This window comes from Acomys russatus, chromosome 7 (genome assembly GCF_903995435.1).
Source record: "Acomys russatus chromosome 7, mAcoRus1.1, whole genome shotgun sequence".
Lineage (NCBI taxonomy): Eukaryota > Metazoa > Chordata > Mammalia > Rodentia > Muridae > Acomys > Acomys russatus.
This window is the reverse complement of record NC_067143.1, coordinates 27,149,534-27,177,091: the sequence shown is the minus strand read 5'-3', so window position 1 is coordinate 27,177,091 and position 27,558 is coordinate 27,149,534.

Sequence of the window (27,558 nt, the reverse complement as noted above, 5' to 3'; positions counted from 1 at the left end):
AGTGAACATGTGTCTGTCTGTTGCTACTTGCTGCTTGCCCCCTATTAAGAGGATGTTGGTGAATGCCACGGAGCTCTGGCATAACCTGTCTTCCACTGATCTGGAGAGAGCTCACCTAGGTGAATTTGCCTGGTTAAATTATCTTTGAAGAGGAAAGCATGCTGTAGTTGACAGTGACATTTTTAAAGCCGGGTACTTAGCAGGACTTGATAGCATCATGCCATCCTTACTGATTCAGTTATATACGGAAGGATAAAAGCCTCAGACACAGTGTGATTCTGAAACTATGAAGAGAAAATTCCTCTTTCTTGGCCCACCCACATGTTTGAAAGTTCAACTGCAGGTGATGCTCTGAAAATCTAGAGACACCAATAAAGCTTCTTTTAGGGATTATAGAGACCCTACAATATTGTGTGTGTGTGTGTGTGTGTGTGTGTGTGTGTGTGTGTTTGTGTATGTGTCAGTGTGTGTCTCTCTCTCTGTGAATATATTAAAGTGACTTACAGACTGTGGTTTGGATAGTTCAACAATGCTTGTTTTATGATAGAAACACTAAGAATCCAGCAATTCTTCAGCCCATGGGGCTAGATGTCTCTATAGTCTTAATCTGGTGCTGGTGTCCAGGAGGATTTCAGTCTATGTAGGAATCCTATGGATTTACTATCAGCCATAACAATAGACAGACAAGCTTGTCAGGTAGAGTGAGGTCAAGCATGCAAAAACCAAGCCTTCTGTCCTTTAGTTCCTTTTATGTTGGCTGTCACCAGAACATAAGAGCAGATTGAGGGTGGGACTTCCTACTTCAAATTTACTAATTAAGTATATCCATCCAAGGTATCTCCATCCATGATTTCAAGCTGCACTAGAGAGCAACAGTAATAAAAACTGCATGGCACAGCCATAGAAACAGACTGGTGGATCAATGAAACCCAACTGATGTCCCAGAAATAAATCCACACACCTACAGACACTTGATTTTTGACAAGGACAAAACCATACAATGGAAAAATAAAAGCATCTTCAACAAGTTGTTCTGGTCTAATTGGATGTCTACATGTAGAAAAGTGCAAGTAGACTCATATTCATCAACTGCACAAAATTCAACTCCAAATGGGTCGAAGACCTCAACATAACCAGATACACTAAATCTATTGGAAAAGAAAGTGGGAATGAGCCTTGAACTCATTGGCATAGAAGACAACATCCTGAACTAAACACCAACAGCTCAGGCTCTAAGGTCAACAATTAATAAACGCGAACTCAAGAAACTGAAAAGCTTCTATAAGGCACATGACACTGCCAACAGAACAAAATGGCAGCCTACAAACTGCAAAATTATCTTCCCCAACCCTGTATCAGACAAGAACCATGTATGGACTGGACCTAGAGCCCCTACACAGATGAACCTAATGGGCAGCTTGATCTTCATGGAGGTCTGTCTCTGACAAGGATTCTGTTGTATGATTTTTGATCGCTTCCCCCTGGTGGGTCTGCCTTGTTGCTAGGCCACCTTGTAAGAGAATGTGCTCAGTCCTCATCCAACTGGATGTGCTGGGAGGGGTAAGTGGGGGAGCTCCCTTTTTCTGGAAGGTAAGGGAGGGGAAAGAGGGAGAGAGTCTGGGACTGGGAGGAGATGAGGGTGGGGGCTAAGACTAAGATGTAAAGTGAATAAATAAATTAATTACTTGAAAAGAATGGCCCTTCAGAAATTCTTTCATTATCAGAATTGTTTTAGCTATCCTGGGTCTTTTATTTTTCCATCTGGAGTTGATGGTTGCTCTTTCAAGGTCTGTATTATAATTTTAATGGTAATTATATTGAATTTGTAGATGCCTTTTGGTAAAATGGCCACTTTTGCTATGTTAATCCTACCAATCCATGAGCATGGGAGATCTTTCCATCCTCTAAAATCTTCTTCGATTTCTTTCTTCAAAGACTTGATGTTGTTCTCAGACATATCCTTCACTTGATTGGTTAGAGTTACAGCAAGATGGTAATTATCTGTGGCTAGTGTGAAGGGTGTTGCTTACCCAATTTCTTTCTCAGCCTGTTTATCATTTGTAGAAAGGAGGCCTACTAAGTTTTAAAGGTAATTTGGTATCGATCCACTTTGCTGAAGGTGTTTATCAGCTGTAGGAGTTCTCTGATAGAATTTTTGGGGTGACTGACATATCATATGTGAATAGGGATCATCCTTCACTTCTTCCATTCCAATTTGTATCCTCTTGATCGCCTTTAGCTGTCTTACTGCTCTGGCTAGAACTTCAAGTACTATGTTGAATAGATATGAAGGTGTCAAAACAATGTAGTGGAGAATATTATCAAACATTGCTGAGACAACTGGGTATCTACATAAAAAAATGACAGCTATGGTTGCCTGCAGGAGACCTGTACAAGACAAAGCAAGTCAGTATTTTAGTGTGGGGCAGGGAGAGTCTTAAGAGTTCCCAACCCCAGATAAGGAGATACGGACAGTTGATAACAGTTGGAAGAAGAAGCACATTTCTTTAAGGGTATGGTCCCTAATAGGTCTACTGTGATCCTATGGGTAGCTCTACAATTATGAGTATATGGGAAGAACACATTGGACTAGAGGAGGCTGGGGGAGAACATTAAGTTTGGAGGGGCATGATGGTATGTAGTATATTTGGGGGGGGAATGGGTGTAATCAAGTTACATTGTGTGTATACATGAAATTTCCAAATAATTATTAAAATATATTATTTTTAAAGAAAAATAATATCCCTTGTATACTGACCATCAGGATGTTAAATAAATAAATAAGTAAATAAATAAATTACAGTTTTAAAAGTCAAGCACAAACTTATAATATTAGCAGAAGTTAATGACAATATCATGAATTTTCATCTTAAACTCTTTCTGCAATGAAGAAATATGAATTTTCCCAATTACTTCAGCAGTGGGATACTTCTGCTAAAGAATACAAATTTAATATTTTAGGAGCATCTATGAGAGATTTCTAAACACAAGCCAGTAAAAGGTGACAAAGACATCTTTACTTATTTATTGTCACATTAATTTTCTGTCAATACAAAAAAGGCTTAGTTCAAAAAACAAAAACAAAAAAAAGAAAAAAGAAAAAAGAAAAAGAAAAGGAAAAGGAAAAGGAAAATGAATATCCCTTGCAAGAGTGCCTAGCAGCTTGCTGTCTAGTTGATTCCAGAAGAAGTCAAGTTGACAACGGATGTTAGACATCATAGTTACTCAGAAGAGAAGTTCTAGGACCTCCATCATACAGGCCTGCCCAGCACTGTTCATGTTCTTTTAGTTCCAATTTAAGCATCTAGATGAAAACTCTTTCCTGGGGGCACCCATTTACTGAATGTCTCTGCTTGTGCCTTGTCTTAAAGCCCCATCGTAAATACCTCCTCCATCCCCTGCACTTCCTATTTTCTTTAATTTGCTTAACTTGAAATCATATATCCAGAGGATCAAAGCAAAACCTGCTCAAGCTCCTTTTCATTATCTTTAAGACTCTTGTGTTTATCTCTGCACTATTTCAAAGAACTTTGTTCATTCATTTAAAATAAACTTTCACACACACACACACACACACACACACCTTATAGACATCCCATTTCACATCATGACTAAATAACTACCAGACAACATTAAATGAGGAAGGGTTTATTTTGATTGATTGAGAGTTTGAAGATAAATTACATCATAGCAAGGAAGGCATGGCAACCAAGTGTAAGGCTGTTTGCTCATATCTTGGTGGTCCACTGAGATGCACAGACCTCAGACATGAACCAAGGCAAGGACTTGCCTGCTTGGTCACATGTCCAAAAGATTTCACAACTTCCTGAAACAGCACCTCAAACTGGGGGGTGAATTGTTCAAATACAAGAGCCTATATCAGACATCTCATGTTCACACTAGAAAACACCTGAATAGAACTTTCACAAAAATGGTCCCTACTTTCTGTGGTCTACATTAACAATCATCTATCTTGTTCTAGTTCTTAATTTGGTCATCTACATTAATAATTTTTTAAAATTGTGTTCTACTCTTAGATGTCTCTGAATGGCTGTTAGGCTGCACCAAATTGATCTCACAGTCCACTAATGGTTTGCAACCTGCAATTTGCAAAGCAGGACCAAATGGAACCACAGAAATGAGCCAAACACAGAAATAACATAAAACTTTTACTAAAATGAGTAGAGTATGGAAGACCCTTATTGATAATTATACTTCAGTGATAGTTCATTCTTCTGAACTTTAAGTGTCTAATTACTCTTCCTGGACCAAATTCCCTACACTTCTGAGCACCCATTGCCTGCACATCTATGGAGGCTCCCACACTGCTTGTCTTCTTGCTTTTTAAAAAAGGACATGGTTGAGAAATAGCTCACCTCCTTGTGTTATATTTGTGTGATGTCATCCTCACCCCTCCATTCCCACATCATAATCTACACCCCCAAGTTTCTCTGTGCAGGACTTCATGGTCCCACATGTGCAGCTTCTGCAGCATTTAGGGTGTCCCTTTTGACAGGAGAGGTTTAGCCAGGGTACTGGAAAGAATGGGTTAAAAACAATAGGAAACTACTCACATGTTGCTTCCAGTGGTGCAAAAACTAATATGAATAAATGAATATGACTTTTCTGGGCCTGTGTGTATGTACATGTGTTATGCATGTGTGTGGACCCATGCATGTATGTGAGAAGGCCAGAGGAAGCTTTCAGATGCCTCAGCAGTCCTTGTCTTTGTTTCCTTGAGACAAACTCTCTTGCTGCACTTGGACCTGGGCTGGCCAGAAAGACTGAATTATGTATTCTCCTATCTCCACCACCACCTAGTACGAGGGCTCAAGCACTATTTGTGGCTGTACCTTACTCTTCTGTGAGTGCTAGATATCTGAATAAACACATCCATGTTTGTTTTGCAATTGTTTCTGCCCACTGAGTCCTCTTTTCAGCGTGTTTATTTTATCAAATATTCTCAGTTCTAAATGGTCTAACTTCCTGAACTTGGGTCCAAAAGTTACTAAATATGAATGGAATTTTTGTAAGTCTGTTACTCTTATTGACTAATTATCTAGACAAATGATTCTTCAAAATGTTGCCTATAAATTCATCTACCTCTGAGGATCATGTTACATGGAAAGGAAGAGCTCATAAACACAGGGGAAGAAGACATGCAGTCAAGTCAGATAGCAATGGTAAGCATACATCTAAGCAGTTATGAAGTTCTTTCTTGGACCCCCTGCCATTGCATGTGTTGATGTACAACTAGAGAGCCTTGATCTGAAGGGTGTCTTATTTACATCACTATGAAAATAATGTGAAGGAATATCTTCACACATAATACAAATACTGGCATCTTAAACTTTATCATGATTTTGAACATTTTCAAAGGGTATCGTTCTGGCAAGTTTTTATATAAATGCTTATATCACACTTTCAAATGAATCCAACAGGATTGAAATTCCACAATACCTTAAAACGTGCTAGAACAGCTAAATAGTCATGTGTAATTAAATAAATTCAATTATTTCATATTCTTTTCATGGTTTTTAGACTCATATTTCAACTTGTTCACAGACTGCTAGCCTAATCAAGTTAATTCCATAAAAATCTTAGTTAATCCCCTTGTTTTATGTAACTCAACATATGCAGAATGTATGCTTACAGAAAATATTAATTTTTATTTTCTACAATAATAAACATTAAGATATATATTTTCAGCTTGAGGCATCAATAGCATTATTAGTTTCAAGTTCTAGCAATTACTAAATGTGAATATAATTTACTTTCTGAAAAGGAAAATGTTAACTCAACTTTCCTCTCTGTATCACTTCCAAGCAAAATAGTTTGTCTAGACTCTATAAACTCTTTCTTTCTTTCTTTCTTTCTGAGAAAGATTTTCTCTGTGCAGTTATGGCTGTTCTGGTACTTGCTGAGGACAAGGCTGGCCTCAAACTCAGTAAATCCACCCTCTTCTGCCTCCCAAATGCTGAGATTACTGGCCTGAGCCACTATACCTGACTAGATTCTATCAAAACCAGTGTTTAGAAAATATTAAACCATCTATAGAATTAAATAAAATGACCATTGGCAGTGATTTATATGAATGGCTAATAATAATTGTTAACATTAGGTTTTGATAACTTCTTGACTAGCAGAATACAAAATATATCACATACCTACTCACATGTATATGGATCATACACACACACCATAAATGCATATCACATACATATAGACTGCATACACACCCAAACATAAACATACCACACACAGTCACCACACACACACACACACACAGACCTACCTCATATACACACCACATACATATCTACATACCATATGAACACATCAACTACAGTCACAACACACACACACGGACATCACACACAGATATATCCACCACACAAAAACACACAGACACAAGAATGCGTAAATTAAAAAGCCACTTTTTCCTTTCTTACGTTCTTGCTAGCATTCGCTTTCCTATTTCCTGCACTACTTTGACAATTGCCAATGCATGAGATAATTCAAAAAATTTGCACATACACTTCAGATGTTTGAACTCCATTAACATGGCTGCTCATCTAGAAGGGACTTGGTTCTCAGCTTGGAGCAACTCAATTAACATCTGAAGGGAGTTTCTCTTTACTTGGTACTTAAGAGTTCCTAGAGCATTAGACTACAAAACGCTTGCTGAAACTTGAGGTAGGTGGTTTTCTGAGTAAAAGAGAAGGGAGGAAACACCCATGGGATTTTTGTAAGCAAATTCCTTCTGAGAGGCCTCATGGAAGATGAACACATGGAAGTTCTCCTTCTAGTGTACCCATGACCACACACCTTTGGGAAAGATGTTCTGTTGCCCACACTTATTCACATGACTTGAAACCAAGTCTCCAAAAAACTTGATTTTTCTTAGGAATGGACAATTAGTTTGAAGCAAATTTTCTTTTATGTTACAGAGTCAGGGCAAACACTGAAAATGTACATTCATGCCTTAAATATTAGTCCTTAGTCTGGAAAGCTTTGCTAGAGCTTCAAGAAGATCTGTGAGATAGCATAATTGTGTATGCACGTGTTCAATTTAATGGGCATAGGCCCATGCCATTCATCAGATTGCAAAGAACTTACGTGGTCCCAGAAGAGACGTTGAACTGATTTGCTGCTCTTTCCCTGATTGCTGTGAAAACTCCAGGGATCTGAATTTTTACAAAGTGAAATATAAAAGAAGAGTGGATCAGGATGTCAATATTCAAATAGTGCGCATTTGCTAAGTGGGCTAAGAAAAACATTAAGCAAACAAAATCATGTTAGAGTCTAAATGCAAACCTTCCATATCATGATGGGGTTCAGGGGAAAATTTCAGGCATGCATATGCCTTAGAAGATGCAGACAGAGCAATGCTACTTAGTATTTTTCTTCGGGGCAATTTCTTGGCTTCTTTCCTGGAAAATCCCCAAACCTGTAGTTGAAGATCTATGAAGTGTAGTCCCTGTAGCAATGCATATTGCTTAACTGTGTTGTATGCACATCACATACAACATTTTTCACATGCCTTGTCATTGAGAGATGGGACAAACATCATTTAGAGACCTTGAGGAAGCTGTCCAAGGTCTTAGAACCCACGAGTGGCAGTTATGAGTGTAGAGCCCACTTATGCTTCATTCTCTGCCCCATTCCACCTTTTTTTGAGATAATCATACTGAGAGAAACAGCAGCTATCAGCCAAAGCAAACGCCAGTGATGTTACGCCAACCCTGGAAAATTTGAAAACTAGGCCTAATGGACAAGTAGAAGCATGCTCTTCAATCCAGCCTCTCTGACTGCTGTTTCTCTGTGTATGTCACTCTGGTTGTACTATCCTCCCATATTTCCTTTGCTTTTTGCACCTGTCAAGCGTCCTTCAAACCAAAGGGGCTGTCTTGCATTGGTTCACTTATTTTAACATGACAGCTGTGTCTCTAAAGAAGATCTATTTGACAAGAATGAGCTGTCCCTCCTTGGGTCTCTCTTCCTCTCTGAGTTATGTCTCACATTCATTCCCTTTTCTGCTTCAGTATATTATATCTCCCCAATTTCTCATTTGTTCTTTAGACACTTCCACCTGGAGTGTCCAGTGTCTTCGGCCTCTCATCTTGGTTGTTTTCTACTTGTCTGAAAGCTGTTAAGGATGAGGAGAATTTCCCTCTTAAAAATCCAGCGCATTGACTCCTGGGATGCTCCACCATGTATGGCCAATGAGTGTAGCATTCTGACATCTCTAAAATCTCTCCTTTTCTATTCTGAAGTTAAAATAATCAGTAAAAGTCAATTACAGGATGATTTCCCTTGCATTTTTTTTTTGGTAGCAGATTAAACCAGTTTGCCTATAACACTGACTTGCATATGATTCCTAAAGACACTCATTCAGCCTTGTTCAGGTGAGTTAACTCCATGACACTGAATCCCAAGTGTCCTGGGACTTTTCATTTCATAATGTCTTCTACTTAGAGTATGTCCACAAAGCTATGGCATCATCCTGTTTTACATGATCAAACTGGGCTCTAATCATATAATAAGCTTCACACTTGCAACTTTCATTTTTATATTTATTTTGTTCCACATGTCACACACTTGGGAATTCTAAATATAATCAAAAGCTATAATATTTATATAGACTGCACAGTTGCAATTTGGCACAAGTGTTGAATGTCTCTTGTAAGAGTTGAGTCTGCTGACTGAAAGCCTGGCTTCTTGAAGACAGGGTCCATGCCTAATGCATATTTATATCCACAGTACTTAGTGAGAGAGCTGTCACAGGAAAGATGCATGTGGGCTGAATGAATAGATGCAGATTACCTCCTTCAAGTTAGAATATGATGCCCAGTATACATCTACAGGGTGTAGACCTTAACTGCAATAAAGGGTCACTTTTCCTGGCTCATCTGCTCCTCTTCTAATCTTTCATTGGATGGCTAAGCTTCTGGTTCATTTTGTCACCGGGAAACAGTCTCCAATTGACTGCCATACACGGAGACTGTAGCTGTTTCTTCTTCGTGTGTGTGTGTGTGTGTGTGTGTGTGTGTGTGTGTGTGTGTGTGTAATGTAGACATGGGCATGTTCAGGCTGGGGATTGTCATTGGGATGTCTTCATCCATCAATTTTTTTGCTTTACTTCTTTATTTATTGAGAAAAAGACTCTTATCCAACCTGAGGTTCACCACTTTGTCTAGACCGTCTGGCCAGTGTTCCTCTGTGATCCTCCTATCTCAACCCTACCCATCAACATGGACATGCTGGGTATCCAAAGTCAGGTGTTCACACTTAGACAGCCGGCACATTCCACACTGAGCCATCTCCTGTCCCTTCTACATTTTGAAACTCCAGCCTTTCTTCTTGCGAACTAAAGCTTTGATGTTCTAATTGTGGCTGGGAAAAATCAATGGAGCATGGGATCTGGAGGGAGACTGCAGAGAACCCAATGGTGTTGGCATGGGTGAATGGAAGATGAAGTCTCTCTATTCCTGGGAAGAGAGGATAAAGAAGTGGAGGTGATCTGTAGCTGCAAGTTTCAGAGGACAAGGGAGTGAACAAGAAAATAATTTGCCATGAAGTAATGCTAAGAAACTGACTCAGATACCAATTAAAGTTGATTCCGGGTTAGAAGAAAAATGAGGGAATAGCTGTGTGTGACAAAGACCTTGATGTCTAAGGAAATCAGAAGTGACAGGTCTCACTGAGAAGGGTCACTCAGAGAAAGCAAGAGCTAAAGGGAGGGGACCAAATCTCACACTATGGTTTTCATAGGTATGGTGAATAAAAGACAAAGAAAGCAAAAAGAACAGAAATTGTTGCAACCCTCAACACCTATATCACTGTACTCTCAAAGCTATGGGCAAAGGATGTGTCATCTGAGCTGGAGAGCTGAGTTTGCCTTCGAAGAGATGCCTACAGGAACTTCCCTAATGATCTACTTAGTCATACAAATGCAAATCTCACTTTCCCCCTGAGATGAAGATGTAGCCAGGAGGAAATGAAAGAATGAAGGGCGATCATCAATGGAAGAGCCAGTGTTACCCAGGGGCCCAGGAAAGACAGGGCAAGGCAGCAAGGAGTGGACAAGAGATGGCCTCCACCTGATGCTCTCAGTGTCTAATGCCTACCATCCTATGGGGACAGACGCAGACAGCTGTTTATGTGAGAGTACTCTTAGACTTTTCCTATGAAGTTCCTTCAAGCCTGAGAATAGAACATTGGGGCTACAGCTTAGCTGGTAAAATGCTTGCCAAGCAAGCACAAGACCTGTGAGTTTGATCTTCATCCTTCATGCTAAAAACTGCTCACAGGGTGGCCACTGCTAATCCCAGCAGTGGGAAGCTGGAGACAGATGGATCCCTTAAAGCTTCCTGGTCAGCCAGTAGAAATTAGTTTGTGAGTTTCAGGTCAGTGAAAAATTCTACTTAAAAAACCAGAAGGATGACAGCTCAGAATGACACTCTAGGTTGACCTTTAACCTCCATATGCACATACAGTATCTGAACCCACACATGAGGGAGGGAGGGAGAGGACAAGAGAGAGGAGAGGAAGGGAGGGGAGAGGCAAGAGGGAGGGAGGGAGAGGAAGGGAGGAAGGGAGGGTGAGAGACAGACAGAGGGAGAGAGAGAGAGAGAGAGATGAGATAGAGAGAGAGAGAGGAGAGAGAGAGAGAGAAGAGAGAAGAGAGAAGAGAGAAGAGAGAAGAGAGAAGAGAGAAGAGAGAAGAGAGAAGAGAGAAGAGAGAGACTAGCCATAACATCATTTCGGTCTCATACTTGGGTTTACCAACTCAAGGACTACCAGCTGAGAGCCTTCAGCTTCTGACACAAATACTTGCTTTGGTTCCCCTTGTGTTGCTGTTGGCAGAAACAGCACTGATGCTCTTTCAAGCGTCACCTTGGATATAGACAGTCATAGGAAGGCATCTAAGTGGCATGAACATGTATATAGAATAGAGAGTGCTTCTGGAGGGCATGTTTCCATGATATTGCCCTTTGGAGGACCCTAGACACGATGATAGGCACTGAAGTGGAAAGAAAAGCATGAGTAATCATGGAGTTAAGTAGAAGAAGACACACAACAAACTTAGCACAATGCCCAATAAATGTTATTCTTCATAGTTAAATGTGAAATTTAAAAGGATATTTATAAAGTTGAGAATAAATAGGAAGTTAAAAGCAAGGATTCCATCAACTAAGTCTGGCAAATAAAATGCTGTTATATAGACAGCAGTATCTTCCCTTTTATAGATAAGTTAATAAATTTATAATTTTTCAACATGCTTATGTGCACCTATAAAATTTAATTTCTAAGTTTAAAAGTTATGTCTTCAGGAACCCATGCTGAAGGACCTTAGCCCATTTGCAACTCCCTTCCATTTTCATACTCTAAGCATCTCTTCTTTAAACAGAGCAGAGGTCAGTGTGACCTCAGCCACTTTGTCCTACTTTTAAAGTCAAGTAACTCCTCCGATTCTGATTGGATGGGTCACTGTCTTCCAAGTGACCTTTATAATTGTGGAGTTAATTGAATATTAATCTTTTTTTCTCTTCTAGATGTTTTGTTTCCTTCTTAATTTTCTATGATGCTTACAGTGAGAAGTAACCTGTTAATGCCTGTGTTCCTTCAGTGAATTTAGCATTGTCATTAGTACTGGAGAAGCCATTGTTATCCAATCTCATTGGAAAGTCCAGTTCTAGGAAGATTGGACCAGGATATGCCATTTCCAGAGCTTTTCAGATACATTACTGTACCTGCTACTGAGATGTGGATCCTCACCAAGAAAAAAAATTCATACAACCTCCAGAAGAGAAAGAAATGCTGGCACACAAGACAAAGGACAGGTGAGCACAGCATTCAGTTCTTCTTTTTTCATTTGAAAATATGCCTACCTGCCATGGAACTCATGTCTATCATTCCAGCCCTTGAGAGCTGGAGGCAGGAGAACTACTGCAAGTTTAAGGTTAGTGTGGGCCCCACAATGAGAACTTGCTTCATAAACAAATATTATGAGTATTTTCCAACATTAGTACATATTCTCAATATTGTAATTGTGGTGCCACCATCATATATCATGGTATAACTATGCATTGATTCCTTTATTAATTTATTTTAATGTTATTATATTTTCTTTTACTCTTTTTCCAAGTGTTGTAAAATGTTCAAAACTGCATAACAGATTCAAGTCATTGTATAAATGCTACTTCTCTTACACTGACAGTGTTGGTAAGATTTGGTTGAAGTAGATGACAAGCAGAAATTTGTTTCTGAGGCCATGTCTGAAGATCCGGATGAGCATAGAACACGTAGCACAGAGTATTAATGATTCATGTATGCAAATGTCTGTCTTTAGAAGCATGTATATTTGAAATAACCCTGAACGCTAGTGACAAAAATTGCAAAATAAAAGCCTAGAAAATGAGACCTGCTTCTCAGCAGTCAACTTCTTCCCTCCTAATGTTATCTACTACTTCAAACAAATACACAAACTTATAATTTTCCACTTAATTATTTTTTGAAGTAAGTTTTACCTCCTGAGTAAATGTCAAACTATTTTAGAATTTAAAGCAATCACAAATGCGTTCTAAAATATCCAGGGCTATGCATTATTTTTATAGTTTAAATTAGCTTAATTTAAATTAATTTAAAATATTAGAAGCTAGCTCAGAAGTGAACAAGCTTTAGAATATGTAAATCTATTATCTAATTTGTATACAGATATTTTAGGAACTAATTAGGAAAGGAAGTAGGGGGCCAGTCTTTATGGTTGTTTTCATGTAATATTAAAAACTAGACCTTCATATTCTCTAACTGTATCTTAAAGAATGTCTTCTTATAACATTGCTTAAGGTTACAGAAGTTTTAGCAAGTAAACTTTAAGTCAACTTTCATCATTGGTCTGATTGATGAACTTAAAGCTATGTCTGCTGCTCTTAAAAGGTAGCCTTCATTTTGACTGAGAATTATTTTCCTTAAAAAAATCCTTTTAAATCACCTATTTTATTTTATATGTACAAGTGATTTTCCTACATGTATATGTGTGTTCACAGTGTGGGTGGTTGGTGCCCAGTGAAGTAATAAGAACACAGTGGGTTCTCTGAAACTGGAATTATGGACGGTTGTGAACTACAGTGTGGGTCCTTGGAACAGAAACTTGGTCTTCTGCAAGAACAAGTGCTCTTAACAGTAGAACCATCTCTTCAGCCTCTCTTTTCTTCATATTAACCCAAAAAATGGAGGAAGGATTCTATATTTCCTAAACTCCAGCTTGTTGAATTTTTTAAAACTGATATACAGAGTCCATTTGGTTTTGATTTCTAGTGTTCAACCAAGGTAATGGCTAGGTGCTCACCCGTCAACCCAAGCAGTTTTCTGTCTTTGGTGGAAAAACCTATTCCATCAAGTGGATATTCCAATGGATGAATTTACAATGAATGGAAAACTTCCTGGATGCATGGGGCTCCACAGAACCTTCAGTAATGTTGGCGACACCTGAGCCCTGGATGGGAACCAGCTCTCTACACATGACTGGTTCCCTTCATTATTAATTGTGGGTATAAGTCTACGCTGTTCCAAATACAGCAAGAGCCTCTTAGGGGAGCTGATGGGTACAGCCTGTGCAGGCACTAAGTAGAAACACAGTCAAAGTTATAAGATGCCCTGGAAACCTCTCCAAGAATCCCTGAACAGTGCGTTCTGTGCAATGTGTGGCAGGGAGAATGCTGGCAAGGACTTCAGAGGAGGGATATTCAGGCTAAGAAATGATGGGGCTTAAGAACTGGGAAATAAGCTCTGTGGGTGGCCTGGGGAGCTTGAGATTGTTCAGCATCTGGGCTACCTTCTTGAGACCATGGTATTCCCTGATTGGTCTTCTTCACTGGGACGTGGTTGATGAAAAGCCGATTTCACATGGTTTTCACTTGTTTCCTCTTACTGCTACAGCTAAACAACTTCTTCTACCTCCTTTTAGCTGGATACAGCCAGGGACCTAACTGGTCCTGGACTGAAACTGTACCAAATGTTCTGTGGGCAGTTGTGTGAAGTTCTTACAAAGCCCAGCGTCATTGGTTCTTAAGTTAGATTGGCTGCTGTGGTAGTGGCAGTGTAGACATCAGGCAGCCCTTGAGTGGGGGAGACTGTGTCCAGTCCCTCTGGAGAAACCTGTCTCTGTTCATTTTCCAAGTCTTATTTCCCATCCCTTCATGGTTCGGCTAATTCTTTCTTCTCTTTGAGCTTAAGTGTTCGGTTAGCTTTTCTAGGTTACAGTTGAGAAAATTGACTGGCCCAGGTTGGATCTGAATGGATAAAGAGAAAACAAATCCAGGTAGAAGCTGTAGCATTAGCAAGTGCTTGAAGACATCTATCATATACCTGGCTTGGTAGAGAGATAGAACAAGAGGATGGACTGGGCCAGGAAGATGACTACATGACAGGGAGTGAACTAGAATGACATTACTTGACTGACTGCTGTGTGCACACTTCCATCATCTTTGTTAATTCTCACCATTTCCTGGGAGCCCATTAGCTTAAAAACAACAATGTTTTGCAATGTCTCTATTCTTTAAGATGTCCTGGCAGGGACTTCAGGGCTATCATACAACAATAGGAGATCAACATTAGCCATCTCTTCCTCAAACCTGACTATTGACTCACATGTTTTCTTTCCCTATAAATGACAGGTAGACCAAATAGCATGCATTCTGCCTGAGTATATAGTGTGGGCATGAATTATTTGAATTATTCCCTATACATGGCCAAAAAAACACTTTACCTGGGTATTGAACACATGAATTTGGCTGTTTTATTTTTGCCCTAAGGCAGGTAATTTGCTGCATCCAGTTTTTTGTCTTAAACTGGATGTCTCAAAAAGAACTTATACTCTAAGTTATCTTTGCATAGTATTGCCATAAATGATTCTGGGACCACTCTTAGAATAACTTGGTTAAAGGCTTCCCAGTCTCTGACAACCAAAGGAAGCCTAGTTTGATACGTTCACTCTATCGGTGGAGAAATAGCCACTGAAGGGAATTGCCAAGGGAATATAGATATATAGCAACCAAATTGGGAAAGCAAAATTCGGCATCATACTCCCAGATCCACTTCTCTTCCCACTCAACTGCATTAAGTTTGACATAAATTTTATGAGTGCAGTAAAATTTTATATGTAACTGGGGCTCCTTGGGATCACCTTCTTACACAGCCTAAGTAATCGCGAGCTTTTATATATCTTCTTGGGAGAACATTGTTCACAGGAGCTGCAAATGTCTGAACATTAATCATATTTTCATTTTACACAGATCAGGTAATATGAGTCATGTACATCATATTATCCCTATGATAATCTCCTATTAAATGTTATCATTTTGAAAGGATAGAGATCCCATTTCTCAAATAGCTTGCTGTTTCAGGAGACATTGAGACCTTGCCTGTTATGGCTGCAGCAAATGAAAGCTCTTGGTTTGTACCAGATATGTCAAGAATGCTATCTCTTGGTAATTTTCCACCCAAGACCATACTGTCCTACTCTACCAGAGCCACTTGATAACTGGTTTTGATTTTGCTTTAAACTGCAAGGTCTACAAGAGGAAGAAGTGAGCCCTGACCATTATGGTTTCTCATTTATGACAGTGTGTGTCTCTTAGTGGGTCTCAATAGGTTCATCCTATGTGATGGAAATGAATTGGACCAATGTGTAAAGAAAAGCAAGAACTATCTGCAGTTCTTACTCTGTGAGTAAGACAGATATATGTAAACTTAAAGCATTCTACATTTAACGGTGTTGGTTCCCAATCTAAACATGAAAGCAAAAGTTAAGGAGAAACAAATTGTTTTCTTTTTTTTTTTAACACATTTTTATTGAAAGATAAAATAATTCATATTACATCTCATTTTCTATCCTATCCCATGCATCCTCCCATTCCTCCCTCCCTCCCACTTTTACCCCAATCCCCCTTCCCTATGACTGTGATCAAGGGAGACCTCCTCCCCCTGAATATGGTGCTAGGGTATCAAGTCTCTTCTTGGTAGTCTGCTATCCTTCCTCCGAGTGCCATTGGGCCTCCCCAACAAAGGGACATGGCCAAATATGGGGCACCAGAGATCCTGTGAAAGTCAGTCCCCAGTCTCCACTTAACTGTGGAGAATGTTCTGTCCCTTGGTTAGATCTGGGAAAAAGAGACTTATTGTAGCAAGGCATGGTAGAGTATACTTATAATCTCAACACTGGGGGCTAAGACTGGAAGACTGTGAACGTGAGCACCCACCCGAAAAGAAATCTCATTGAGGAGCTGGCAGAAAAAGTAGGGATTACCCCAGTGCCAGGGGTAAATCTTCAGTAAGTTTGTTCAGTTGAACTCCTACCTCTCTGTCTGCATCTCTGAGGGCCATGAACTTACCATTCTCCCCCAATTTCAGATGCATCCCCCACCTGTGGCTCTGAACCTCCTCTCTTCCCATCATCAGCACCACATCCACATGGTGTTCTGTGCCATACATTCAAGGTGGCTAGATCTGCTCTCCGGGGCTGCTGTTGATTTCTGACCCTAGAGTGCCTTTCCATGATCACTGCTTACTCTTGTTTCTTGCTTTCTGTATTCCACTCCAAGTTCTTATTGATCCAGTTGGGTCGTTAGGCACTTCCTTTTGGCACTTGTGCCACATAGTCCTCGCTCCTCTCTTCACTGTAAATTCTGTTTGCAAATATTCCATACAAAGTACATTTTTAAGTCCTATTTTTTAACTGATATATCTACTTTCAAACATCTTTCTTTGAATTTTTTAATCTATAGCATTTGTAGCTTCTATGTCAAATTCTAAAGTCTAGTCATTAAACTTCCTCTTACCAACCAACGGCTTACAACACTTTCACAAAGAGGCCTAAGGTCAACTGCCTAATTTCCCAGCTCTCACTTTAGAACTCCCTTCTTCCATATGTCTATTGGCCTCAATAGCTGGCCTCAAAAGATACCATACATACATTTTTCTCAGCTCCAGGTCAGCCTACATGGGTCTAGTTTTATATCTCAGGGCTTCCAACCCACAGCCTGGTACCTGCCAGTATGTAAGTGAGCACAGTCGGCTGGCCTTTGCAACAATGATCCTGATGTGATTAGAACGCGATCCAAATGAAGTCAAACCTGGGATATGTAAACGGTCTTTAAGGGCAGTCCTTACCAGACCCTATCACAGGAATGTAAATCTAATAGAAAGTGACCTGGTTTGTCAAGGCCTCACAGTGCTTTCTGGCTGGGTATCCTCATTTGATCTGTCAGGGCATGGTAATGTTAACGTACCCCTAAAAGAAGCTAGAAAGCACTGGATTGGAAATGCCTTTTGACCAAATGGGACGTGATGCTGATACGGGTTGTGTAACATGAGGCAAGAGCCCCTAGGACAACATATGGAAACAAAGAGAAAATAGCTCACAGCATTTGTGCTGGGCTTTCTTCCTGGGAAACTGGGCAATGACATGTGGCAAGGTCTGAACCCTGCTTCCGTGAGAGGGGTTATGAGGGACAGCCTCTCTTATCTGACCTTTCATGGACTGTTCTGAAAACACAAGTAAAATTTTAGTCTGAAGAGAGTGATGAGGTTTCTCAAATACATTTCTTTAGGGAATGTCTGAGGCCTAGAGAAATATGTCTTCTAAGAGTCCCTATATGGTCTTTGTAATTATGCCACCCAGAGGAGGTTGGGGGAGGGGGGAGTGAGAGGAAAGGGGACGTTCAAATGCACACATACCCAACATGCTGTTCTCTTTTTGGTGAAACTTTTGAATTCCTCTGGTGTTTGCTTACACTAAAGTTCTAGGGTGAGCACAAAGCTTGAGCTTTGCATGCTCTCTATCTTTTATTCAGCTAGCATCATTCTTCTTAAATTTCACATTGAATTAAAAATTTTCAACTGATACCATAAAGGAATAATATACGTCAGCATAATTATTTTCCTCTTATTGAAGTTTCTCTGGCTCCTCTCTTTGTTAATCCCATGAGCCCCCAATAACTATAATCTCTGATTATAAAGATTCCGTATGTAATTTTTATGACAGTTCATTGTCAGCATTCTTTTTTTTTTCCGAATGACTGAAGCCGTGTTGAAAGATTAATGGATTTCTAGGGCTTGGGCCATGTATAATAACTACGTCTGCTTAAAAACCATCCTTCCTGCCAGGTCAGCCCTTGGTCTGTGGTTGTGCTGAGCTCTTCCTTTGAGATTTCTTGCCTCTGCTACCCTCTTTCCCATGTGCTACTATCTGCTAACACGTGTAGCATGTAAAGATAGCAGGCTTTTGTCTTCACTTTCCCAGCTATTTTACAGGCTCAATGTTATCACTGATCCACTTGCCCCCATTTTCATAATGATAATCATATTAATAAAAATAGCATTGTGTAACATTTATGGAGTGATCACTTCAACTCTAATAGGGAGGCAGGATTCCAGTGAATGATATGCAAGCGAGAGAGAGAGAGAGAGAGAGAGAGAGAGAGAGAGAGAGAGAGAGAGAGAGAGAGAAGCAGCAGCGGTGATGTCCACACCCAAGCGTATACCCTCTTGCCTAATTGCTGTCATCCCTCTCCTTAGCCTAACCTTCATCCCCACTTGTCTTTACCAAGAAATCTGCTGTCTTGATTCCTCCTTTTACTCCCACAGCTCAGACCACGGTGTTGATCTCAACGCTTTGGGGAAATGAAAAGTAGCTTATCATCTTGAAAGGGACTCTGTCCTGCTGTGTGGTGTAATTGGACACAGAGCACTTATTTCCTGCCCCTATTACCCAGTTCCCTAATAGACATCTAGGCTAGCTGTTTTCTTTCCATTTCTTAAAACTTGGAATTTTCTTTGTGTTTACGGACACACACGGAGCAGAAGGCCTCTTGGATAAATGCCTTTGTTACAGTTTTCACTTCCAAAGTTCCCTTTTGTAGTGATCCTTAAGTATGGGGAGGCTGTCATCTAGCAGTCTTGGAAACCGAAGCAAACAAGGAGCTTCTTCAAATGGCCCTGGGCTCTCTTTTTTCTTCCAAGTAGCCACATAAATCTGCACTAAACGAGCGTCAGCCTCAGCTCTGACTTAATGTGCTCCTACTCAGATATGCGTGTAGAACCACTCTGCCTCTTGCCAAGTGCCCCCCCCCCCCAAGCTGCAACATTATGGGATGCGTAGAGACATGCCACCACTTCCACTGCCCATGATCAAACAAAGCAAATGTTTTCTGAATAGCCAGATCCTCTGATGAGAAAATGAAGATTGTTACAGGTTCTCATAGCTGTTCCAGCCCACGTCCATATCTGTGCTCACCAAATGTGAGCTGAAACCCTGAGCCCACACTTGACTACTTGCTGGTGTTTCTCTTGAGGGCTTTGGGCTATGTTCTCTTCTTGGACAACAAACACAACCTCATCAATATCTAGTGATGTTCCTCAGAACATTCCCTTACACCCAACAACAAGGCTTGTTATCTTGAGCAAAGTCTCCCCTTTTATTTTAGCTATTCTTTTTGTTTGTTTGTTTGTTTGTTTTTTGAGACAGGGTTTCTCTGTGTAGCCTTGTAGACCAGGATGGCCTTGAACTCATAGAGATCCACCTGCTTCTGCCTCCCGAGTGCTGAGATTAAAGGCGTGCGCCACCACGCCCGGCTTTATTTTAGCTATTCTTGACACCTTTAATTTTTCTGTATTTTTAATTGCAATAGAATCACTTCACTTTTCCTCTTCCATTCCTGTAGCCCCTCCCATGTACCTTCCCTCGGTCCCCTCCCATGTTCCCTGACTCTCAAATTGATAGCTTCTTTTTCTTTCATTAGAATTGTTACACATGTATCTATGCATGCATGTTTATATGTATACATTTTAACCTGCTGAGTTCATTTTTGTTGTTTGTGTGTATATGGTCTCAAGACTGACTTCTCTGCATTATACAACCAATAAGCAAGCTCATGTATGGGAGAGACGAATTCTTCTCCCAATAATCATAGATTGCTTGTAGTTCTTTATCTAGTGGTGGAAGCCCATGCAAACTTCTCAGTCCACATGACTATGTCCAGTGATATCGCATAGTCCTGCTTGCACATCAGACTTCCTGGAATTCAGCCTTCTATAATCTTTCCACCCCTCTATTCTGTAATGTTTCCTGAGCCACAAGTGAAGGAGCTGTGGTGGAGATATACTTACTGGGATTAGGCTTCCTATGATGTTCTGATTTCTGTATTGACTCCAGTAGTGAGCTTCTGAAAATCATACTTATGACCATGGAAGCTCCATGGAAGTAGGTTAATAGCACATAAAAAAAAAAAAAAAAAAAAAAAAAAAAAAAAAAAAAAAGAATAGTTAGCAATGGGAAATAGACACACAAAAAAACAGTTCCACAGAATGACCCATGCTGGGGAAGAAATGTACTCCTATGGCAAGGAGACAATGAAGAGAGACATACAACTCTGGATGAGGGGTGAAAAGGAAATAAAAGAATGAATATCTTGAAGTAAAATTAGGGAGAAAACAGGCTTAAGGAATATAATCTGGAAGTGGTCTTGAATGGCTTTCAAAAAACGAATAATTTTCTTTGCTGAAAAAGCATGAAAGATAATGAAAAAAAGCCAAGTGGGACATGAGTGCTGTGTGGTATGAGTGTGCCATCCGAATGGAGTAGGCTCTGGGTATGTATATGTTCCATAGCGGGTGCAGCTTGGCAGGGCTTGGGCAGGAAGGTGTGATCTGGAAGAATCATACGAGAGACATAGGGAGGAACTTGTTGAAAATCAATGTGCTGTGCTTTCCCCAACACAGGCCTGCAAAGGCCTGGATATTGCAGATTGTGTAACCAACCATTGCAGGACAATGGGCAACTGAGTTTTCAGAAGTGGAGGATGCACTTTTGTCTACTGGGACTTCTGTGTGAGGATGTGGAGACTAATGTCCCATGCAACTATAGGTCCCAGGAGTCCTTTTTCCTGATCCCACTGGAAGCAGGGAACACTCCTACCTCCCTGGGACCTCAGCATTCCTTCTTTGTCAAGCACACTCTTTCACCTGGGTCAAGTCCCTCGAGAAACAAAAGATTTCATCTTCTCACATCTTTAACCACCTTCACTTCACCACCTTCACTTCACCTGTTTTTCTCTCACCACCTTCTCTACCAATGCCAGTCCCTCTGGAGACATACTTATGGCCCACACTCCAACTTCATTATTAGATGTTGAGGGTAAATAATAAAATCATGCAAACACATTTGCTCTCAGAAGGCACAATGTTTTAGCTGTGTGTGTGTGTGTATGTGTGTGTCTGTGTGATTTGAGCTAAAGTTTGTTTGTACACAGATATGTGGAATTCAGAGACTAAGACCAGGTATCCTCCTTAATTATTAACTGCTTTATCTATTTGTTTTTAAAGGGAAAGCCTTTCATTGAACCTGAAGTTCACCAATTCAGCCCGACTGGCCAGCAAGCACACAACTCCTTTTCCCCTTCACAGCGGATTCTACCACACTAGAGTTTTACTGGGTGCTGGAGATTTGAACTCAGGTTTCTGTGCTTGTATGGTAAACACTTAGCCAAAGGAATCATCTCCAGAACTCTTATCAAAATTATTTTAAGTATCGAGATGCACAATTGTTTGGCAGGAAGGAAAAGTTCGGCTCTTTGTTTATACGCTATCACTTCTTTTTATCAGTGTCCCCCTCTTTGTGTGCTTGCGAGCTATGGCCACAGTTGCCCACAGCTGTCATTGCTGAGAGACTCTCCACTGGCAGAAGACAGAGAACAGCTGAGCCTGCAGCCTCTATTGTCACAATCCTTTGACCAGCAGAGCAAGAGGAAACTACACCTGACAGGACTCCTTCCAAAGGACTCAGCATCACTTCTATCCTGGCATCCTCCACAGACCAGAAGAGCAGATACCTCTCTGCATCATTAGCACTACATGTAAAGATGCCATAGCATCTATATTTCTTATCTGAAGTCCTGGAGCACACTGCTTTTGTCCTCCTGTTCCTGGTGAAAAGAGGATTTGTTTTCTTCTTTAAAAAATATTTGATCAATTTTCATTTGTTTGTTTGTTTGTATTTTATTCTTTCTTCATGTATTGCATCCCAACTGCAGTTTCCTCTCTCCCCACTCCTCCCAATTCCTGTCTCTCATCTCCCACAGATCCACTGCTCCCCCATGTCCCTTCATAAAAGAGCAGGCCTCCCAGGGATATCAAAGGAACAGTGTATAACAAGTTACAATAAGACCAGGCACAAACCCTCATATCAAGGCTAGAGTTTATAAGAAAAGAAGCCGATGCCCTTATTAACTTAATAACAACAACTCAGGAGAGTGAGGACATTTCAGGACATTCCAAGTTTGTTATGTAAAAGAACAACCTGTGAAATCTATGGCTTATAGTTGCTCTGTATAATCTAGTTACTGAAAGGTGAACAATGTAAAAAATTATACTAACTCCCCAGATTTTCTTGTTATATAATTAATCATTGTCGTTCACTTGTAGAGATGGCTGAGGACTTAATTTACTGCCATAGTTTAGTGAACTTAATGGAAACTATAAATGGTCCAGTAATATTTGTACTTAGAGTCAGATAAGGCACCTTCCGTTCTCAGGAACCTAAGTACTGGTTCTCAGTTCATCATTTTACAGATAAGTAAGCTGAGATGGGTGGAAAAATGGTTCTGTTGAGATCCCCAAGTGGCAGAGTCCCTGGTAGGAACTCAAGCGACCTCCTCCTATCCAGTGAGACCTCTAGTAGGGATGGTTCACCAGAACACAGAGCCCTACAGGCTATAGTCCCCGCAACCTCCATGGTGGGTAAATGAACTACCAGAGGCCCCTGCTTCCTCTCTTTCTACGAAGCCTGGTAAAGGCCAGCTTTATCCACTCTGTATCATGTTGTAGAATATGGACCTGTCTGGAGTTTCCCACTAGTAGAGATCTTGCCGGCACCCTTCCCATTTAACCTCTGATATTTAGTACTCAAACTGTGGACTTAGAGCTGCCTCTGCTTTTAATGACCTCTGTAGAAAAAGTGTGGTGAAGTGGGTGGGTGCTTCAGTCATGGGTAAAGTCTGTGAGATGAAAAGTGTTTTTTATAATTTGGAGCATTTGGGTTTTGCTCTTTCATACAAGAAGGCAGGCTGGTAGAAAAAGTAGTACCTCATTCCCTTGCTAATTCTGGTCTTATCTTACACTCAGTGTTCCATAGAGCTTGACTTGAAAGCTTTCATTTAAAACCCAATTCATATGAATTAGTGTACTACTCAAAATGTCAGGCTGCTAATAGGACATACATAGCAACTGGAAATTGAAATAAGTGCATTTTAATAGAGCTCGGGATTAGGATTTCCTCTATCTGTTTGACGTAGTATCACAATTATAATTGAGGGTGAATTTTTTTTTCTGTTGGCATTAATGATCCTCACTCCAGAATTATCAATCATCCTGAACTCATTTATACCACTTTTCAGAGGTAAAATTATGAAGACGAAAAAAGCCCAAAGCTCATTGCTTATGGAACCAATTCTGAAGATGACTTCACTTGATAATGACAGATTAACAGATTGGGCCATACCACTGATACCTCTCCCAACAAGCATGAAGTGGGTCCTGTTTAATTGTGACATCATGTAACAGTGATTTTCATCTTCTTAAAAATTACATTTACTGAAATGTTTGTTGGGTGTGGGTGCATACCACCATGCATAGGTGGACGTCAGGGGACAACTGCACGAGTAAATTCTCTCCATCCATCCTGAGGGTCCCAGGAACGGAACTCAGCTTGCTGGGTGTGGCCATACTTGCCTTTGACCCTGCGCTCTCTCTTGTGTTGGGCTTTAGCAGTTTTACTTTAATTCAAGCTAACTTTTAGTTGTTTTTGTCTAAATGTGGACTGCTTCTTTTTGCTGTTCGGCTAAAGAGAGATCTTTCCCCCAAAGGACAACCATGACAAAAAGCTCAGCTTGATATCAGAATGGAAGAAATACTTGTTCACCACTGTGGCTTGCCTTAGTTGAACAACTCGATCTGACGTGAGGGTTTTAAAAAGAAAACAGGAATGATATTGTAAATGCATACACACACACACACACACACACACACACACAGAGAGAGAGAGAGAGAGAGGGAGAGAGAGAGAGAGAGAGAGAGAGAGAGAGAGAGAGAGAGAGAGAGAGAGAGAGAGAGAGAGAGAGAGAGAGAATTGCATTCTGGGCTGTGCGAAAAAAAAAAGATTGTTTACACATTTGTTTCTAAAATGAAAAATGTCTGTATTAGTGTAGACTTTCTAGGCCCCTGCCTGTATTCTGCAGGTCCCCCCAAGGTTCTCCTAGTCTTCATCTATTTTCTTCAGGCCCAGAAGAGGGCAGTCAGGTTCCATGGTTCCGAAGCAACAGCCTCTGCCTGGGTAAGATTTTCAATAAATCTTAGTGATTGGAATTAAGTTTTCCTTTAATGGTATTAAAGGGCATTTAGAATTACCTGAAGATATTTTTCCTTTTTATTAAAAACCTTACAACCTTTGTGAGAGGGACATGTCCCACAAAAGGAGTGAGATGATGGAGGAGGCATTTATCCCCCTGGTCCTAGCTGGTGAGTCTCATTCCTGTAAGCCTTGCTCGCCACAGGGCTATAATGTGGCACAGGGAGTGGGGGTGGCATGTTGAGGGAGCCAGGCCTCCTGGTTTGACTCCTAACATTACAGAAGTGAAAGGAATAGAGGATGTAAGGCAAAGACACTCCTTGGGACTTTATCCACAAATGAAGGAGAAAGAGAATGAGTTGGAGAAGGAGAGGAAAGGGGGTCACAAGAGAAAACCAGTTGGATAAACATAAAATCTAACACTTTTATAGCTATATTTTTTGGTAGGAGAAAACACACACACACACACACACACACACACACGTATATACTTTTAAGCTAGAGCTTGGCATTTAAAAAGAGTGCCATCACCCTCCAATATCTCCCAAAGAAGTTTCTAAGTGAAAAATAAATATGTTAATCAATGTTCTCTTTTTCACTAGTAATAAAGCCAAGGACGAGAAATAAAGCCCTTCACCTCACTCCACATAGAAAAATAGAAAGCCAGATGTGTTTGGACAGAAGTTGGAATATTTAAGACTATTCATATAAGCATGTATATATTTATAATGTATATCATATATGGAGTATTTGGAGCAAGAGGGAAGGATTTGGAGAGACTGTTTTTAAAATACAGCCTTATTTTGAACATGCAGCAAGACATACCTTTAGGGACTTTTACTTTCAGTTAAAGATCACCACAAGAGTTAACAGTGATTCAGACCACTTTTGCTGTTGATGTATATATGTATGTATGCATGCATGTATTTTAGATATATTCTTTGTATGAGCTTGTGCTTTCTGCTATTTTTAGAAGCTTATTCAGGAAGCAGTACTATCTGTTACAGACAAAAATGTGCATGCCTGTATTATATATCACATGTACATTTATGTGTGTGCATGTATCACGAGGCTCTGTGAGCTTCTACCTGCAGACAAAATAGCCCTTTTGGGGACTGTGACACTGTCCCTCCCCAGGTTGCTCTGGAGGACTGTGAATTAAGGAGGAATCCAAGCGATTTTCTACCTGACTCCTTTTTTTTTTTTTTTTTTTATTAATCCTTGCCCACCATGCCTGGAGACTGGGTGTTCAGAAAGACCTGCCTCTGAAAGTGACCTTGCTCAGCAAGTGCAGATTGGCTCCTATAAGCAACGCCTTTCCCAGAAGAGGCCTTGCACACGGCCAAGTACGCTGCTGCAGTGGAGATGGGTATAGATCTTGTTAGTGGGGGTGGGGGTGATGAAGGAAGAAAGATACAGCTTGTTGAGTGGTGGCCGCTTATAAACAAACTTGGGCTTTGTTTCTCGATTCCATTTTACAGGGGAGAAGAAAGCTGGACACACACTAAGACTGTACTCCATTTGTGCTCGGTGGAGACCTTGGGGAGAGCTGCTTTTAACAGACTGGTTTGGTAGGGAAGATGACTTCCATCAGTTACTTTTAAAAGATACGTGCTATTTCAGCACAAAGCTGAAGCCCCTTAGAGCTGCACTAGGGATTAAGAAACTGCATGTATTTTAATGCCGTATGAATAGGTCTAGCTGATAAAAGAGGCTCTTGTTACCCCTGCTACATTTAAATGTGAAAAGCAGCTGCTTCCACAGGGGAGGGAGGGGGCTGGCGAGTGGAGAAGACATTATTTTCACAGAGGTTTAATCTTCAGACTACATTGAAACCGTAGAGTACCATTGGCCAGTCTCTTCTGGGCGCCTCTAATCGCGCAAAGATCTGTAAGATTGTAGCGAGAGAAGGAGAGGGACCAGAAAGCAGAGAAAAGGACTGGGTGAAGGGATGTAGCTGGCCATTTCCATCTGCGTGCAGATTTTGAATTTCTGATCAAAACACATGGTTCAGTGTCTTCTCCTTCTTTCACAGGCATTAACCCTGGAAACTCTAAAAGTTCCAGCCAGTTAAGGAGCTTTGACACAATTGTCCTGTTTTCACGACCCTAAGCAATGGGTCCTATGAGGTGACCACTGTGACCTCACTAGAGAATATGGACTACGTGTGTGTGTGTGTGTGTGTGTGTGTGTGTGTGTGTGTGTGTGTGTGTGTGTAGGAAAGCATGCTGCTGGGAAGTGCAAGGGGGGAAAAGGCTTTCTCTTTGTATTTCAGAGACAGCTAACTTCAGGTCGGATCCAACAGATTTCATGGATATGATAGAAAAAGGCTTGATCTGCAAAGGATTAATTGTCCCTAGAAACTGACAATACAAATAAGATGTCATCTTACGCTTATTACACTAGCAGACCTCTGTCAAATGTATTAAGTGCTAGAAGAAAGATCACTAATGGACATATATCTTCTAAATGAATGAAACTGGATGCTCTTTTGTTTTCTCCTAGGACCACTTTACAATCCGTGTTTGTTTATTCTGAATTCACTGAAAATGGTCACTGATGGGTCTTTCTGTGTGTCTGACTCCTCACCTGGTCACAAGGTTTCTACAAATGTATAAGGGGAAAATGAAACAACAATGTTAACCACAAAAACACTAGGATTTTGATCCAGGACAGTTTGAAAATCTTTCTGGTAGGAATTGGCTGTAGGCCCTACAATTACTATGGCTTCCCAAGTTTTATCTATTTATGTATTTACTTGAATATGACCTCCTCAAGAAACTGAGAGATTAGCCTGCAGGGGGCCAAAGACAGAGGCAGATGGATTGGTGTGAGTTTGAGGCCAGCTTGGTCTACAAAGCCAGTCCAGGACAGCCAAGGCTACACAGAGAAACCCTGTCACGAAAAACCAAAACCAAAACCAAAACCAAAACAAACAAACGAACAGAACACACACACACACACACACACACACACACACACACACACACACACCAAAAGACAAGGAAAAAAAAACAGAGATTAAAAACCAGCCTACTAGAGACAATTCAGTAGTTTTGACCTAGTTTATAATTAACAGTAATTCTTGTGCACGTGTGTGTGCATGCACATGTGTGCGTGTGTGCGTGCGTGGGGGGGGTTAGGAGAGGGGG